This window comes from Lissotriton vulgaris, chromosome 7 (assembly GCF_964263255.1).
Source record: "Lissotriton vulgaris chromosome 7, aLisVul1.2, whole genome shotgun sequence".
Classification (NCBI taxonomy): Eukaryota; Metazoa; Chordata; class Amphibia; order Caudata; family Salamandridae; genus Lissotriton; species Lissotriton vulgaris.
In genome coordinates, this window is record NC_141695.1 from 1,534,867,460 (window position 1) to 1,534,882,337 (window position 14,878).

The window sequence follows — 14,878 nt, forward strand, 5'->3', positions numbered from 1 at the left end:
CCACATTTCTGAAGCATGACGTAATGGGGGGGTGTTATCTCTTTTGTCAAAAATCAGCTGTTTTTGCTTGAACATTAAATGCCTCCAAATAGTATTTAATTCACTTCCCGAGCCCCTGGAAGCATGAAAATCACTTTAAACATGCTAATTTTAGCTCTAACACTGATGATCCACCTACAAATGTGAACTGACGTTCAAAAATAAAACATTTGAAAATGGACCATTTTCCACATTTCTGAAGCATGACGTAATGGGGGGGTGTTATCTCTTTTGTCGAAAATCAGCCGTTTTTGCTCGAACATTAAATGCCTCCAAATGGTATTTAATTAACTTCCCGGGGTGAAAAAACCCTTTTTGAGAACTCAGAGTGAGTAAATTGGCCATTTTCGCGCACTTTTAACGATTCCATAAATCTTGTGTTTAGGGCCCCTGGAAGCATGAAAATCACTTTAAACATGCTAATTTTAGCTCTAACATTGATGATCCACCTACAAATGTGAACTGACGTTCAAAAATACAACATTTGAAAACGGACCATTTTCCACATTTCTGAAGCATGACGTAATGGGGGGGTGTTATCTCTTTTGTCGAAAATCAGCCGTTTTTGCTCGAACATTAAATGCCTCCAAATGGTATTTAATTAACTTCCCGGGGTGAAGAAACCCTTTTTGAGAACTCAGAGTGAGTAAATTGGCCATTTTCATGGACTTTTAACCATTCCATAAATCTTGTGTTTAGGGCCCCTGGAAGCATGAAAATCACTTTAAACATGCTAATTTTAGCTCTAACACTGATGATCCACCTACAAATGTGAACTGACGTTCAAAAATAAAACATTTGAAAATGGAATATTTTCCACATTTCTGAAGCATGACGTAATGGGGGGGTGTTATCTTTTTTGTCAAAAATCAGCTGTTTTTGATTGAGCATTAAATGCCTCCAAATAGTATTTAATTCACTACCCGAGCCCCTGGAAGCATGAAAATCACATTAAACATGCTAATTTTAGCTCTAACACTGATGATCCACCTACAAATGTGAACTGATGTTCAGAAATAAAACATTTGAAAACGGACCATTTTCCACATTTCTGAAGCATGACGTAATGGGGGGGTGTTATCTCTTTTGTCAAAAATCAGCCGTTTTTGCTCGAACATTAAATGCCTCCAAATGGTATTTAATTAACTTCCCGGGGTGAAGAAACCCTTTTTGAGAACTCAGAGTGAGTAAATTGGCCATTTTCGCGCACTTTTAACCATTCCATAAATCTTGTGTTTAGGGCCCCTGGAAGCATGAAAATCACTTTAAACATGCTAATTTTAGCTCTAACACTGATGATCCACCTACAAATGTGAACTGACGTTCAAAAATAAAACATTTGAAAACGGACCATTTTCCACATTTCTGAAGCATGACGTAATGGGGGGGGTGTTATCTCTTTTGTCAAAAATCAGCTGTTTTTGCTTGAACATTAAATGCCTCCAAATAGTATTTAATTCACTTCCCGAGCCCCTGGAAGCATGAAAATCACTTTAAACATGCTAATTTTAGCTCTAACACTGATGATCCACCTACAAATGTGAACTGACGTTCAAAAATAAAACATTTGAAAATGGACCATTTTCCACATTTCTGAAGCATGACGTAATGGGGGGGGTGTTATCTCTTTTGTCGAAAATCAGCCGTTTTTGCTCGAACATTAAATGCCTCCAAATGGTATTTAATTAACTTCCCGGGGTGAAAAAACCCTTTTTGAGAACTCAGAGTGAGTAAATTGGCCATTTTCGCGCACTTTTAACGATTCCATAAATCTTGTGTTTAGGGCCCCTGGAAGCATGAAAATCACTTTGAACATGCTAATTTTAGCTCTAACACTGATGATTCACCTACAAATGTGAACTGACGTTCAAAAATAAAACATTTGAAAACGGACCATTTTCCACATTTCTGAAGCATGACGTAATGGGGGGGTGTTATCTCTTTTGTCAAAAATCAGCTGTTTTTGATTGAACATTAAATGCCTCCAAATAGTATTTAATTCACTTCCCGAGCCCCTGGAAGCATGAAAATCACTTTAAACATGCTAATTTTAGCTCTAACACTGATGATCCACCTACAAATGTGAACTGACGTTCAAAAATAAAACATTTGAAAACGGACCATTTTCCACATTCCTGAAGCATGACGTAATGGGGGGGTGTTATCTCTTTTGTCGAAAATCAGCCGTTTTTGCTCGAACATTAAATGCCTCCAAATGGTATTTAATTAACTTCCCGGGGTGAAGAAACCCTTTTTGAGAACTCAGAGTGAGTAAATTGGCCATTTTCATGCACTTTTAACCATTCCATAAATCTTGTGTTTAGGGCCCCTGGAAGCATGAAAATCACTTTAAACATGCTAATTTTAGCTCTAACACTGATGATCCACCTACAAATGTGAACTGACGTTCAAAAATAAAACATTTGAAAACAGACCATTTTCCACATTTCTGAAGCATGACGTAATGGGGGGGTGTTATCTCTTTTGTCAAAAATCAGCTGTTTTTGCTTGAACATTAAATGCCTCCAAATAGTATTTAATTCACTTCCCGAGCCCCTGGAAGCATGAAAATCACTTTAAACATGCTAATTTTAGCTCTAACACTGATGATCCCCCTACAAATGTGAACTGACGTTCAAAAATAAAACATTTGAAAATGGACCATTTTCCACATTTCTGAAGCATGACGTAATGGGGGGGTGTTATCTCTTTTGTCGAAAATCAGCCGTTTTTGCTCGAACATTAAATGCCTCCAAATGGTATTTAATTAACTTCCCGGGGTTTAAGAAACCCTTTTTGAGAACTCAGAGTGAGTAAATTGGCCATTTTCGAGCACTTTTAACGATTCCATAAATCTTGTGTTTAGGGCCCCTGGAAGCATGAAAATCACTTTGAACATGCTAATTTTAGCTCTAACACTGATGATTCACCTACAAATGTGAACTGACGTTCAAAAATAAAACATTTGAAAACGGACCATTTTCCACATTTCTGAAGCATGACGTAATGGGGGGGCGTTATCTCTTTTGTCAAAAATCAGCTGTTTTTGATTGAACATTAAATGCCTCCAAATAGTATTTAATTCACTTCCCGAGCCCCTGGAAGCATGAAAATCACTTTAAACATGCTAATTTTAGCTCTAACACTGATGATCCACCTACAAATGTGAACTGACGTTCAAAAATAAAACATTTGAAAACGGACCATTTTCCACATTCCTGAAGCATGACGTAATGGGGGGGTGTTATCTCTTTTGTCGAAAATCAGCCGTTTTTGCTCGAACATTAAATGCCTCCAAATGGTATTTAATTAACTTCCCGGGGTGAAGAAACCCTTTTTGAGAACTCAGAGTGAGTAAATTGGCCATTTTCATGCACTTTTAACCATTCCATAAATCTTGTGTTTAGGGCCCCTGGAAGCATGAAAATCACTTTAAACATGCTAATTTTAGCTCTAACACTGATGATCCACCTACAAATGTGAACTGACGTTCAAAAATAAAACATTTGAAAACGGACCATTTTCCACATTTCTGAAGCATGACGTAATGGGGGGGTGTTATCTCTTTTGTCAAAAATCAGCTGTTTTTGATTGAACATTAAATGCCTCCAAATAGTATTGAATTCATTTCCCGAGCCCCTGGAAGCATGAAAATCACTTTAAACATGCTAATTTTAGCTCTAACACTGATGATCCACCTACAAATGTGAACTGACGTTCAAAAATAAAACATTTGCAAACGGACCATTTTCCACATTTCTGAAGCATGACGTAATGGGGGGGTGTTATCTCTTTTGTCGAAAATCAGCCGTTTTTGCTCGAACATTAAATGCCTCCAAATGGTATTTAATTAACTTCCCGGGGTGAAGAAACCCTTTTTGAGAACTCAGAGTGAGTAAATTGGCCATTTTCATGCACTTTTAACCATTCCATAAATCTTGTGTTTGGGGACCCTGGAAGCATGAAAATCACTTTAAACATGCTAATTTTAGCTCTAACACTGATGATCCACCTACAAATGTGAACTGACGTTCAAAAATAAAACATTTGAAAACGGACCATTTTCCACATTTCTGAAGCATGACGTAATGGGGGGGTGTTATCTCTTTTGTCAAAAATCAGCTGTTTTTGATTGAACATTAAATGCCTCCAAATAGTATTTAATTCACTTCCCGAGCCCCTGGAAGCATGAAAATCACTTTAAACATGCTAATTTTAGCTCTAACATTGATGATCCACCTACAAATGTGAACTGACGTTCAAAAATACAACATTTGAAAACGGACCATTTTCCACATTTCTGAAGCATGACGTAATGGGGGGGTGTTATCTCTTTTGTCGAAAATCAGCCGTTTTTGCTCGAACATTAAATGCCTCCAAATGGTATTTAATTAACTTCCCGGGGTGAAGAAACCCTTTTTGAGAACTCAGAGTGAGTAAATTGGCCATTTTCATGCACTTTTAACCATTCCATAAATCTTGTGTTTAGGGCCCCTGGAAGCATGAAAATCACTTTAAACATGCTAATTTTAGCTCTAACATTGATGATCTGCCTACAAATGTGAACTGACGTTCAAAAATACAACATTTGAAAACGGACCATTTTCCACATTTCTGAAGCATGACGTAATGGGGGGGTGTTATCTCTTTTGTCGAAAATCAGCCGTTTTTGCTCGAACATTAAATGCCTCCAAATGGTATTTAATTAACTTCCCGGGGTGAAGAAACCCTTTTTGAGAACTCAGAGTGAGTAAATTGGCCATTTTCATGCACTTTTAACCATTCCATAAATCTTGTGTTTAGGGCCCCTGGAAGCAGGAAAATCACTTTAAACATGCTAATTTTAGCTCTAACATTGATGATCCACCTACAAATGTGAACTGACGTTCAAAAATACAACATTTGAAAACGGACCATTTTCCACATTTCTGAAGCATGACGTAATGGGGGGGTGTTATCTCTTTTGTCGAAAATCAGCCGTTTTTGCTCGAACATTAAATGCCTCCAAATGGTATTTAATTAACTTCATGGGGTGAAGAAACCCTTTTTGAGAACTCAGAGTGAGTAAATTGGCCATTTTCATGGACTTTTAACCATTCCATAAATCTTGTGTTTAGGGCCCCTGGAAGCATGAAAATCACTTTAAACATGCTAATTTTAGCTCTAACACTGATGATCCACCTACAAATGTGAACTGACGTTCAAAAATAAAACATTTGAAAATGGACCATTTTCCACATTTCTGAAGCATGACGTAATGGGGGGGTGTTATCTTTTTTGTCAAAAATCAGCTGTTTTTGATTGAGCATTAAATGCCTCCAAATAGTATTTAATTCACTTCCCGAGCCCCTGGAAGTATGAAAATCACATTAAACATGCTAATTTTAGCTCTAACACTGATGATCCACCTACAAATGTGAACTGACGTTCAGAAATAAAACATTTGAAAACGGACCATTTTCCACATTTCTGAAGCATGACGTAATGGGGGGGTGTTATCTCTTTTGTCAAAAATCAGCCGTTTTTGCTCGAACATTAAATGCCTCCAAATGGTATTTAATTAACTTCCCGGGGTGAAGAAACACTTTTTGAGAACTCAGAGTGAGTAAATTGGCCATTTTCGCGCACTTTTAACCATTCCATAAATCTTGTGTTTAGGGCCCCTGGAAGCATGAAAATCACTTTAAACATGCTAATTTTAGCTCTAACACTGATGATCCACCCACAAATGTGAACTGACGTTCAAAAATAAAACATTTGAAAATGGACCATTTTCCACATTTCTGAAGCATGACGTAATGGGGGGGTGTTATCTCTTTTGTCGAAAATCAGCCGTTTTTGCTCGAACATTAAATGCCTCCAAATGGTATTTAATTAACTTCCCGGGGTGAAGAAACCCTTTTTGAGAACTCAGAGTGAGTAAATTGGCCATTTTCGCGCACTTTTAACGATTCCATAAATCATGTGTTTAGGGCCCCTGGAAGCATGAAAATCACTTTAAACATGCTAATGTTAGCTCTAACACTGATGATTCACCTACAAATGTGAACTGACGTTCAAAAATAAAACATTTGATAACGGACCATTTTCCACATTTCTGAAGCATGACGTAATGAGGGGGGTGTTATCTCTTTTGTCAAAAATCAGCTGTTTTTGATTGAACATTAAATGCCTCCAAATAGTATTTAATTCACTTCCCGAGCCCCTGGAAGCATGAAAATCACTTTAAACATGCTAATTTTAGCTCTAACACTGATGATCCACCTACAAATGTGAACTGACGTTCAAAAATAAAACATTTGAAAACGGACCATTTTCCACATTTCTGAAGCATGACGTAATGGGGGGGTGTTATCTCTTTTGTCGAAAATCAGCCGTTTTTGCTCGAACATTAAATGCCTCCAAATGGTATTTAATTAACTTCCCGGGTTGAAGAAACCCTTTTTGAGAACTCAGAGTGAGTAAATTGGCCATTTTCATGCACTTTTAACCATTTCATAAATCTTGTGTTTAGGGCCCCTGGAAGCATGAAAATCACTTTAAACATGCTAATTTTAGCTCTAACACTGATGATCCACCTACAAATGTGAACTGACGTTCAAAAATAAAACATTTGAAAATGGACCATTTTCCATATTTCTGAAGCATGACGTAATGGGGGGGTGTTATCTTTTTTGTCAAAAATCAGCTGTTTTTGATTGAGCATTAAATGCCTCCAAATAGTATTTAATTCACTTCCCGAGCCCCTGGAAGTATGAAAATCACATTAAACATGCTAATTTTAGCTCTAACACTGATGATCCACCTACAAATGTGAACTGACGTTCAGAAATAAAACATTTGAAAACGGACCATTTTCCACATTTCTGAAGCATGACGTAATGGGGGGGTGTTATCTCTTTTGTCAAAAATCAGCTGTTTTTGATTGAACATTAAATGCCTCCAAATAGTATTTAATTCACTTCCCGAGCCCCTGGAAGCATGAAAATCACTTTAAACATGCTAATTTTAGCTCTAACACTGATGATCCACCTACAAATGTGAACTGACGTTCAAAAATAAAACATTTGAAAACGGACCATTTTCCACATTTCTGAAGCATGACGTAATGGGGGGGTGTTATCTCTTTTTTCGAAAATCAGCCGTTTTTGCTCGAACATTAAATGCCTCCAAATGGTATTTAATTACCTTCCTGGGTTGAAGAAACCCTTTTTGAGAACTCAGAGTGAGTAAATTGGCCATTTTCATGCACTTTTAACCATTTCATAAATCTTGTGTTTAGGGCCCCTGGAAGCATGAAAATCACTTTAAACATGCTAATTTTAGCTCTAACACTGATGATCCACCTACAAATGTGAACTGACTTTCAAAAATAAAACATTTGATAACGGACCATTTTCCACATTTCTGAAGCATGATGTAATGGGGGGGGGTGTTATCTCTTTTGTCAAAAATCAGCTGTTTTTGATTGAACATTAAATGCCTCCAAATAGTATTTAATTCACTTCCCGAGCCCCTGGAAGCATGAAAATCACTTTAAACATGCTAATTTTAGCTCTAACACTGATGATCCACCTACAAATGTGAACTGACGTTCAAAAATAAAACATTTGAAAACGGACCATTTTCCACATTTCTGAAGCATGACGTAATGGGGGGGTGTTATCTCTTTTGTCGAAAATCAGCCGTTTTTGCTCGAACATTAAATGCCTCCAAATGGTATTTAATTAACTTCCCGGGGTGAAGAAACCCTTTTTGAGAACTCAGAGTGAGTAAATTGGCCATTTTCATGCACTTTTAACCATTCCATAAATCTTGTGTTTAGGGACCCTGGAAGCATGAAAATCACTTTAAACATGCTAATTTTAGCTCTAACACTGATGATCCACCTACAAATGTGAACTGACGTTCAAAAATAAAACATTTGAAAACGGACCATTTTCCACATTTCTAAAGCATGACGTAATGGGGGGGTGTTATCTCTTTTGTCAAAAATCTGCTGTTTTTGCTTGAACATTAAATGCCTCCAAATAGTATTTAATTCACTTCCCGAGCCCCTGGAAGCATGAAAATCACTTTAAACATGCTAATTTTAGCTCTAACATTGATGATCCACCTACAAATGTGAACTGACGTTCAAAAATACAACATTTGATAACGGACCATTTTCCACATTTCTGAAGCATGACGTAATGGGGGGGTGTTATCTCTTTTGTCGAAAATCAGCCGTTTTTGCTCGAACATTAAATGCCTCCAAATGGTATTTAATTAACTTCCCGGGGTGAAGAAACCCTTTTTGAGAACTCAGAGTGAGTAAATTGGCCATTTTCATGCACTTTTAACCATTCCATAAATCTTGTGTTTAGGGCCCCTGGAAGCATGAAAATCACTTTAAACATGCTAATTTTAGCTCTAACATTGATGATCCACCTACAAATGTGAACTGACGTTCAAAAATACAACATTTGAAAACGGACCATTTTCCACATTTCTGAAGCATGACGTAATGGGGGGGTGTTATCTCTTTTGTCGAAAATCAGCCGTTTTTGCTCGAACATTAAATGCCTCCAAATGGTATTTAATTAACTTCCCAGGGTGAAGAAACCCTTTTTGAGAACTCAGAGTGAGTAAATTGGCCATTTTCATGGACTTTTAACCATTCCATAAATCTTGTGTTTAGGGCCCCTGGAAGCATGAAAATCACTTTAAACATGCTAATTTTAGCTCTAACACTGATGATCCACCTACAAATGTGAACTGACGTTCAAAAATAAAACATTTGAAAATGGAATATTTTCCACATTTCTGAAGCATGACGTAATGGGGGGGTGTTATCTTTTTTGTCAAAAATCAGCTGTTTTTGATTGAGCATTAAATGCCTCCAAATAGTATTTAATTCACTACCCGAGCCCCTGGAAGCATGAAAATCACATTAAACATGCTAATTTTAGCTCTAACACTGATGATCCACCTACAAATGTGAACTGACGTTCAGAAATAAAACATTTGAAAACGGACCATTTTCCACATTTCTGAAGCATGACGTAATGGGGGGGTGTTATCTCTTTTGTCAAAAATCAGCCGTTTTTGCTCGAACATTAAATGCCTCCAAATGGTATTTAATTAACTTCCCGGGGTGAAGAAACCCTTTTTGAGAACTCAGAGTGAGTAAATTGGCCATTTTCGCGCACTTTTAACCATTCCATAAATCTTGTGTTTAGGGCCCCTGGAAGCATGAAAATCACTTTAAACATGCTAATTTTAGCTCTAACACTGATGATCCACCTACAAATGTGAACTGACGTTCAAAAATAAAACATTTGAAAACGGACCATTTTCCACATTTCTGAAGCATGACGTAATGGGGGGGGTGTTATCTCTTTTGTCAAAAATCAGCTGTTTTTGCTTGAACATTAAATGCCTCCAAATAGTATTTAATTCACTTCCCGAGCCCCTGGAAGCATGAAAATCACTTTAAACATGCTAATTTTAGCTCTAACACTGATGATCCACCTACAAATGTGAACTGACGTTCAAAAATAAAACATTTGAAAATGGACCATTTTCCACATTTCTGAAGCATGACGTAATGGGGGGGTGTTATCTCTTTTGTCGAAAATCAGCCGTTTTTGCTCGAACATTAAATGCCTCCAAATGGTATTTAATTAACTTCCCGGGGTGAAAAAACCCTTTTTGAGAACTCAGAGTGAGTAAATTGGCCATTTTCGCGCACTTTTAACGATTCCATAAATCTTGTGTTTAGGGCCCCTGGAAGCATGAAAATCACTTTAAACATGCTAATTTTAGCTCTAACACTGATGATTCACCTACAAATGTGAACTGACGTTCAAAAATAAAACATTTGAAAACGGACCATTTTCCACATTTCTGAAGCATGACGTAATGGGGGGGTGTTATCTCTTTTGTCAAAAATCAGCTGTTTTTGCTTGAACATTAAATGCCTCCAAATAGTATTTAATTCACTTCCCGAGCCCCTGGAAGCATGAAAATCACTTTAAACATGCTAATTTTAGCTCTAACACTGATGATCCACCTACAAATGTGAACTGACGTTCAAAAATAAAACATTTGAAAATGGACCATTTTCCACATTTCTGAAGCATGACGTAATGGGGGGGTGTTATCTCTTTTGTCGAAAATCAGCCGTTTTTGCTCGAACATTAAATGCCTCCAAATGGTATTTAATTAACTTCCCGGGGTGAAAAAACCCTTTTTGAGAACTCAGAGTGAGTAAATTGGCCATTTTCGCGCACTTTTAACGATTCCATAAATCTTGTGTTTAGGGCCCCTGGAAGCATGAAAATCACTTTAAACATGCTAATTTTAGCTCTAACATTGATGATCCACCTACAAATGTGAACTGACGTTCAAAAATACAACATTTGAAAACGGACCATTTTCCACATTTCTGAAGCATGACGTAATGGGGGGGTGTTATCTCTTTTGTCGAAAATCAGCCGTTTTTGCTCGAACATTAAATGCCTCCAAATGGTATTTAATTAACTTCCCGGGGTGAAGAAACCCTTTTTGAGAACTCAGAGTGAGTAAATTGGCCATTTTCATGGACTTTTAACCATTCCATAAATCTTGTGTTTAGGGCCCCTGGAAGCATGAAAATCACTTTAAACATGCTAATTTTAGCTCTAACACTGATGATCCACCTACAAATGTGAACTGACGTTCAAAAATAAAACATTTGAAAATGGAATATTTTCCACATTTCTGAAGCATGACGTAATGGGGGGGTGTTATCTTTTTTGTCAAAAATCAGCTGTTTTTGATTGAGCATTAAATGCCTCCAAATAGTATTTAATTCACTACCCGAGCCCCTGGAAGCATGAAAATCACATTAAACATGCTAATTTTAGCTCTAACACTGATGATCCACCTACAAATGTGAACTGATGTTCAGAAATAAAACATTTGAAAACGGACCATTTTCCACATTTCTGAAGCATGACGTAATGGGGGGGTGTTATCTCTTTTGTCAAAAATCAGCCGTTTTTGCTCGAACATTAAATGCCTCCAAATGGTATTTAATTAACTTCCCGGGGTGAAGAAACCCTTTTTGAGAACTCAGAGTGAGTAAATTGGCCATTTTCGCGCACTTTTAACCATTCCATAAATCTTGTGTTTAGGGCCCCTGGAAGCATGAAAATCACTTTAAACATGCTAATTTTAGCTCTAACACTGATGATCCACCTACAAATGTGAACTGACGTTCAAAAATAAAACATTTGAAAACGGACCATTTTCCACATTTCTGAAGCATGACGTAATGGGGGGGGTGTTATCTCTTTTGTCAAAAATCAGCTGTTTTTGCTTGAACATTAAATGCCTCCAAATAGTATTTAATTCACTTCCCGAGCCCCTGGAAGCATGAAAATCACTTTAAACATGCTAATTTTAGCTCTAACACTGATGATCCACCTACAAATGTGAACTGACGTTCAAAAATAAAACATTTGAAAATGGACCATTTTCCACATTTCTGAAGCATGACGTAATGGGGGGGGTGTTATCTCTTTTGTCGAAAATCAGCCGTTTTTGCTCGAACATTAAATGCCTCCAAATGGTATTTAATTAACTTCCCGGGGTGAAAAAACCCTTTTTGAGAACTCAGAGTGAGTAAATTGGCCATTTTCGCGCACTTTTAACGATTCCATAAATCTTGTGTTTAGGGCCCCTGGAAGCATGAAAATCACTTTGAACATGCTAATTTTAGCTCTAACACTGATGATTCACCTACAAATGTGAACTGACGTTCAAAAATAAAACATTTGAAAACGGACCATTTTCCACATTTCTGAAGCATGACGTAATGGGGGGGTGTTATCTCTTTTGTCAAAAATCAGCTGTTTTTGATTGAACATTAAATGCCTCCAAATAGTATTTAATTCACTTCCCGAGCCCCTGGAAGCATGAAAATCACTTTAAACATGCTAATTTTAGCTCTAACACTGATGATCCACCTACAAATGTGAACTGACGTTCAAAAATAAAACATTTGAAAACGGACCATTTTCCACATTCCTGAAGCATGACGTAATGGGGGGGTGTTATCTCTTTTGTCGAAAATCAGCCGTTTTTGCTCGAACATTAAATGCCTCCAAATGGTATTTAATTAACTTCCCGGGGTGAAGAAACCCTTTTTGAGAACTCAGAGTGAGTAAATTGGCCATTTTCATGCACTTTTAACCATTCCATAAATCTTGTGTTTAGGGCCCCTGGAAGCATGAAAATCACTTTAAACATGCTAATTTTAGCTCTAACACTGATGATCCACCTACAAATGTGAACTGACGTTCAAAAATAAAACATTTGAAAACAGACCATTTTCCACATTTCTGAAGCATGACGTAATGGGGGGGTGTTATCTCTTTTGTCAAAAATCAGCTGTTTTTGCTTGAACATTAAATGCCTCCAAATAGTATTTAATTCACTTCCCGAGCCCCTGGAAGCATGAAAATCACTTTAAACATGCTAATTTTAGCTCTAACACTGATGATCCCCCTACAAATGTGAACTGACGTTCAAAAATAAAACATTTGAAAATGGACCATTTTCCACATTTCTGAAGCATGACGTAATGGGGGGGTGTTATCTCTTTTGTCGAAAATCAGCCGTTTTTGCTCGAACATTAAATGCCTCCAAATGGTATTTAATTAACTTCCCGGGGTTTAAGAAACCCTTTTTGAGAACTCAGAGTGAGTAAATTGGCCATTTTCGAGCACTTTTAACGATTCCATAAATCTTGTGTTTAGGGCCCCTGGAAGCATGAAAATCACTTTGAACATGCTAATTTTAGCTCTAACACTGATGATTCACCTACAAATGTGAACTGACGTTCAAAAATAAAACATTTGAAAACGGACCATTTTCCACATTTCTGAAGCATGACGTAATGGGGGGGCGTTATCTCTTTTGTCAAAAATCAGCTGTTTTTGATTGAACATTAAATGCCTCCAAATAGTATTTAATTCACTTCCCGAGCCCCTGGAAGCATGAAAATCACTTTAAACATGCTAATTTTAGCTCTAACACTGATGATCCACCTACAAATGTGAACTGACGTTCAAAAATAAAACATTTGAAAACGGACCATTTTCCACATTCCTGAAGCATGACGTAATGGGGGGGTGTTATCTCTTTTGTCGAAAATCAGCCGTTTTTGCTCGAACATTAAATGCCTCCAAATGGTATTTAATTAACTTCCCGGGGTGAAGAAACCCTTTTTGAGAACTCAGAGTGAGTAAATTGGCCATTTTCATGCACTTTTAACCATTCCATAAATCTTGTGTTTAGGGCCCCTGGAAGCATGAAAATCACTTTAAACATGCTAATTTTAGCTCTAACACTGATGATCCACCTACAAATGTGAACTGACGTTCAAAAATAAAACATTTGAAAACGGACCATTTTCCACATTTCTGAAGCATGACGTAATGGGGGGGTGTTATCTCTTTTGTCAAAAATCAGCTGTTTTTGATTGAACATTAAATGCCTCCAAATAGTATTGAATTCATTTCCCGAGCCCCTGGAAGCATGAAAATCACTTTAAACATGCTAATTTTAGCTCTAACACTGATGATCCACCTACAAATGTGAACTGACGTTCAAAAATAAAACATTTGCAAACGGACCATTTTCCACATTTCTGAAGCATGACGTAATGGGGGGGTGTTATCTCTTTTGTCGAAAATCAGCCGTTTTTGCTCGAACATTAAATGCCTCCAAATGGTATTTAATTAACTTCCCGGGGTGAAGAAACCCTTTTTGAGAACTCAGAGTGAGTAAATTGGCCATTTTCATGCACTTTTAACCATTCCATAAATCTTGTGTTTGGGGACCCTGGAAGCATGAAAATCACTTTAAACATGCTAATTTTAGCTCTAACACTGATGATCCACCTACAAATGTGAACTGACGTTCAAAAATAAAACATTTGAAAACGGACCATTTTCCACATTTCTGAAGCATGACGTAATGGGGGGGTGTTATCTCTTTTGTCAAAAATCAGCTGTTTTTGATTGAACATTAAATGCCTCCAAATAGTATTTAATTCACTTCCCGAGCCCCTGGAAGCATGAAAATCACTTTAAACATGCTAATTTTAGCTCTAACATTGATGATCCACCTACAAATGTGAACTGACGTTCAAAAATACAACATTTGAAAACGGACCATTTTCCACATTTCTGAAGCATGACGTAATGGGGGGGTGTTATCTCTTTTGTCGAAAATCAGCCGTTTTTGCTCGAACATTAAATGCCTCCAAATGGTATTTAATTAACTTCCCGGGGTGAAGAAACCCTTTTTGAGAACTCAGAGTGAGTAAATTGGCCATTTTCATGCACTTTTAACCATTCCATAAATCTTGTGTTTAGGGCCCCTGGAAGCATGAAAATCACTTTAAACATGCTAATTTTAGCTCTAACATTGATGATCTGCCTACAAATGTGAACTGACGTTCAAAAATACAACATTTGAAAACGGACCATTTTCCACATTTCTGAAGCATGACGTAATGGGGGGGTGTTATCTCTTTTGTCGAAAATCAGCCGTTTTTGCTCGAACATTAAATGCCTCCAAATGGTATTTAATTAACTTCCCGGGGTGAAGAAACCCTTTTTGAGAACTCAGAGTGAGTAAATTGGCCATTTTCATGCACTTTTAACCATTCCATAAATCTTGTGTTTAGGGCCCCTGGAAGCAGGAAAATCACTTTAAACATGCTAATTTTAGCTCTAACATTGATGATCCACCTACAAATGTGAACTGACGTTCAAAAATACAACATTTGAAAACGGACCATTTT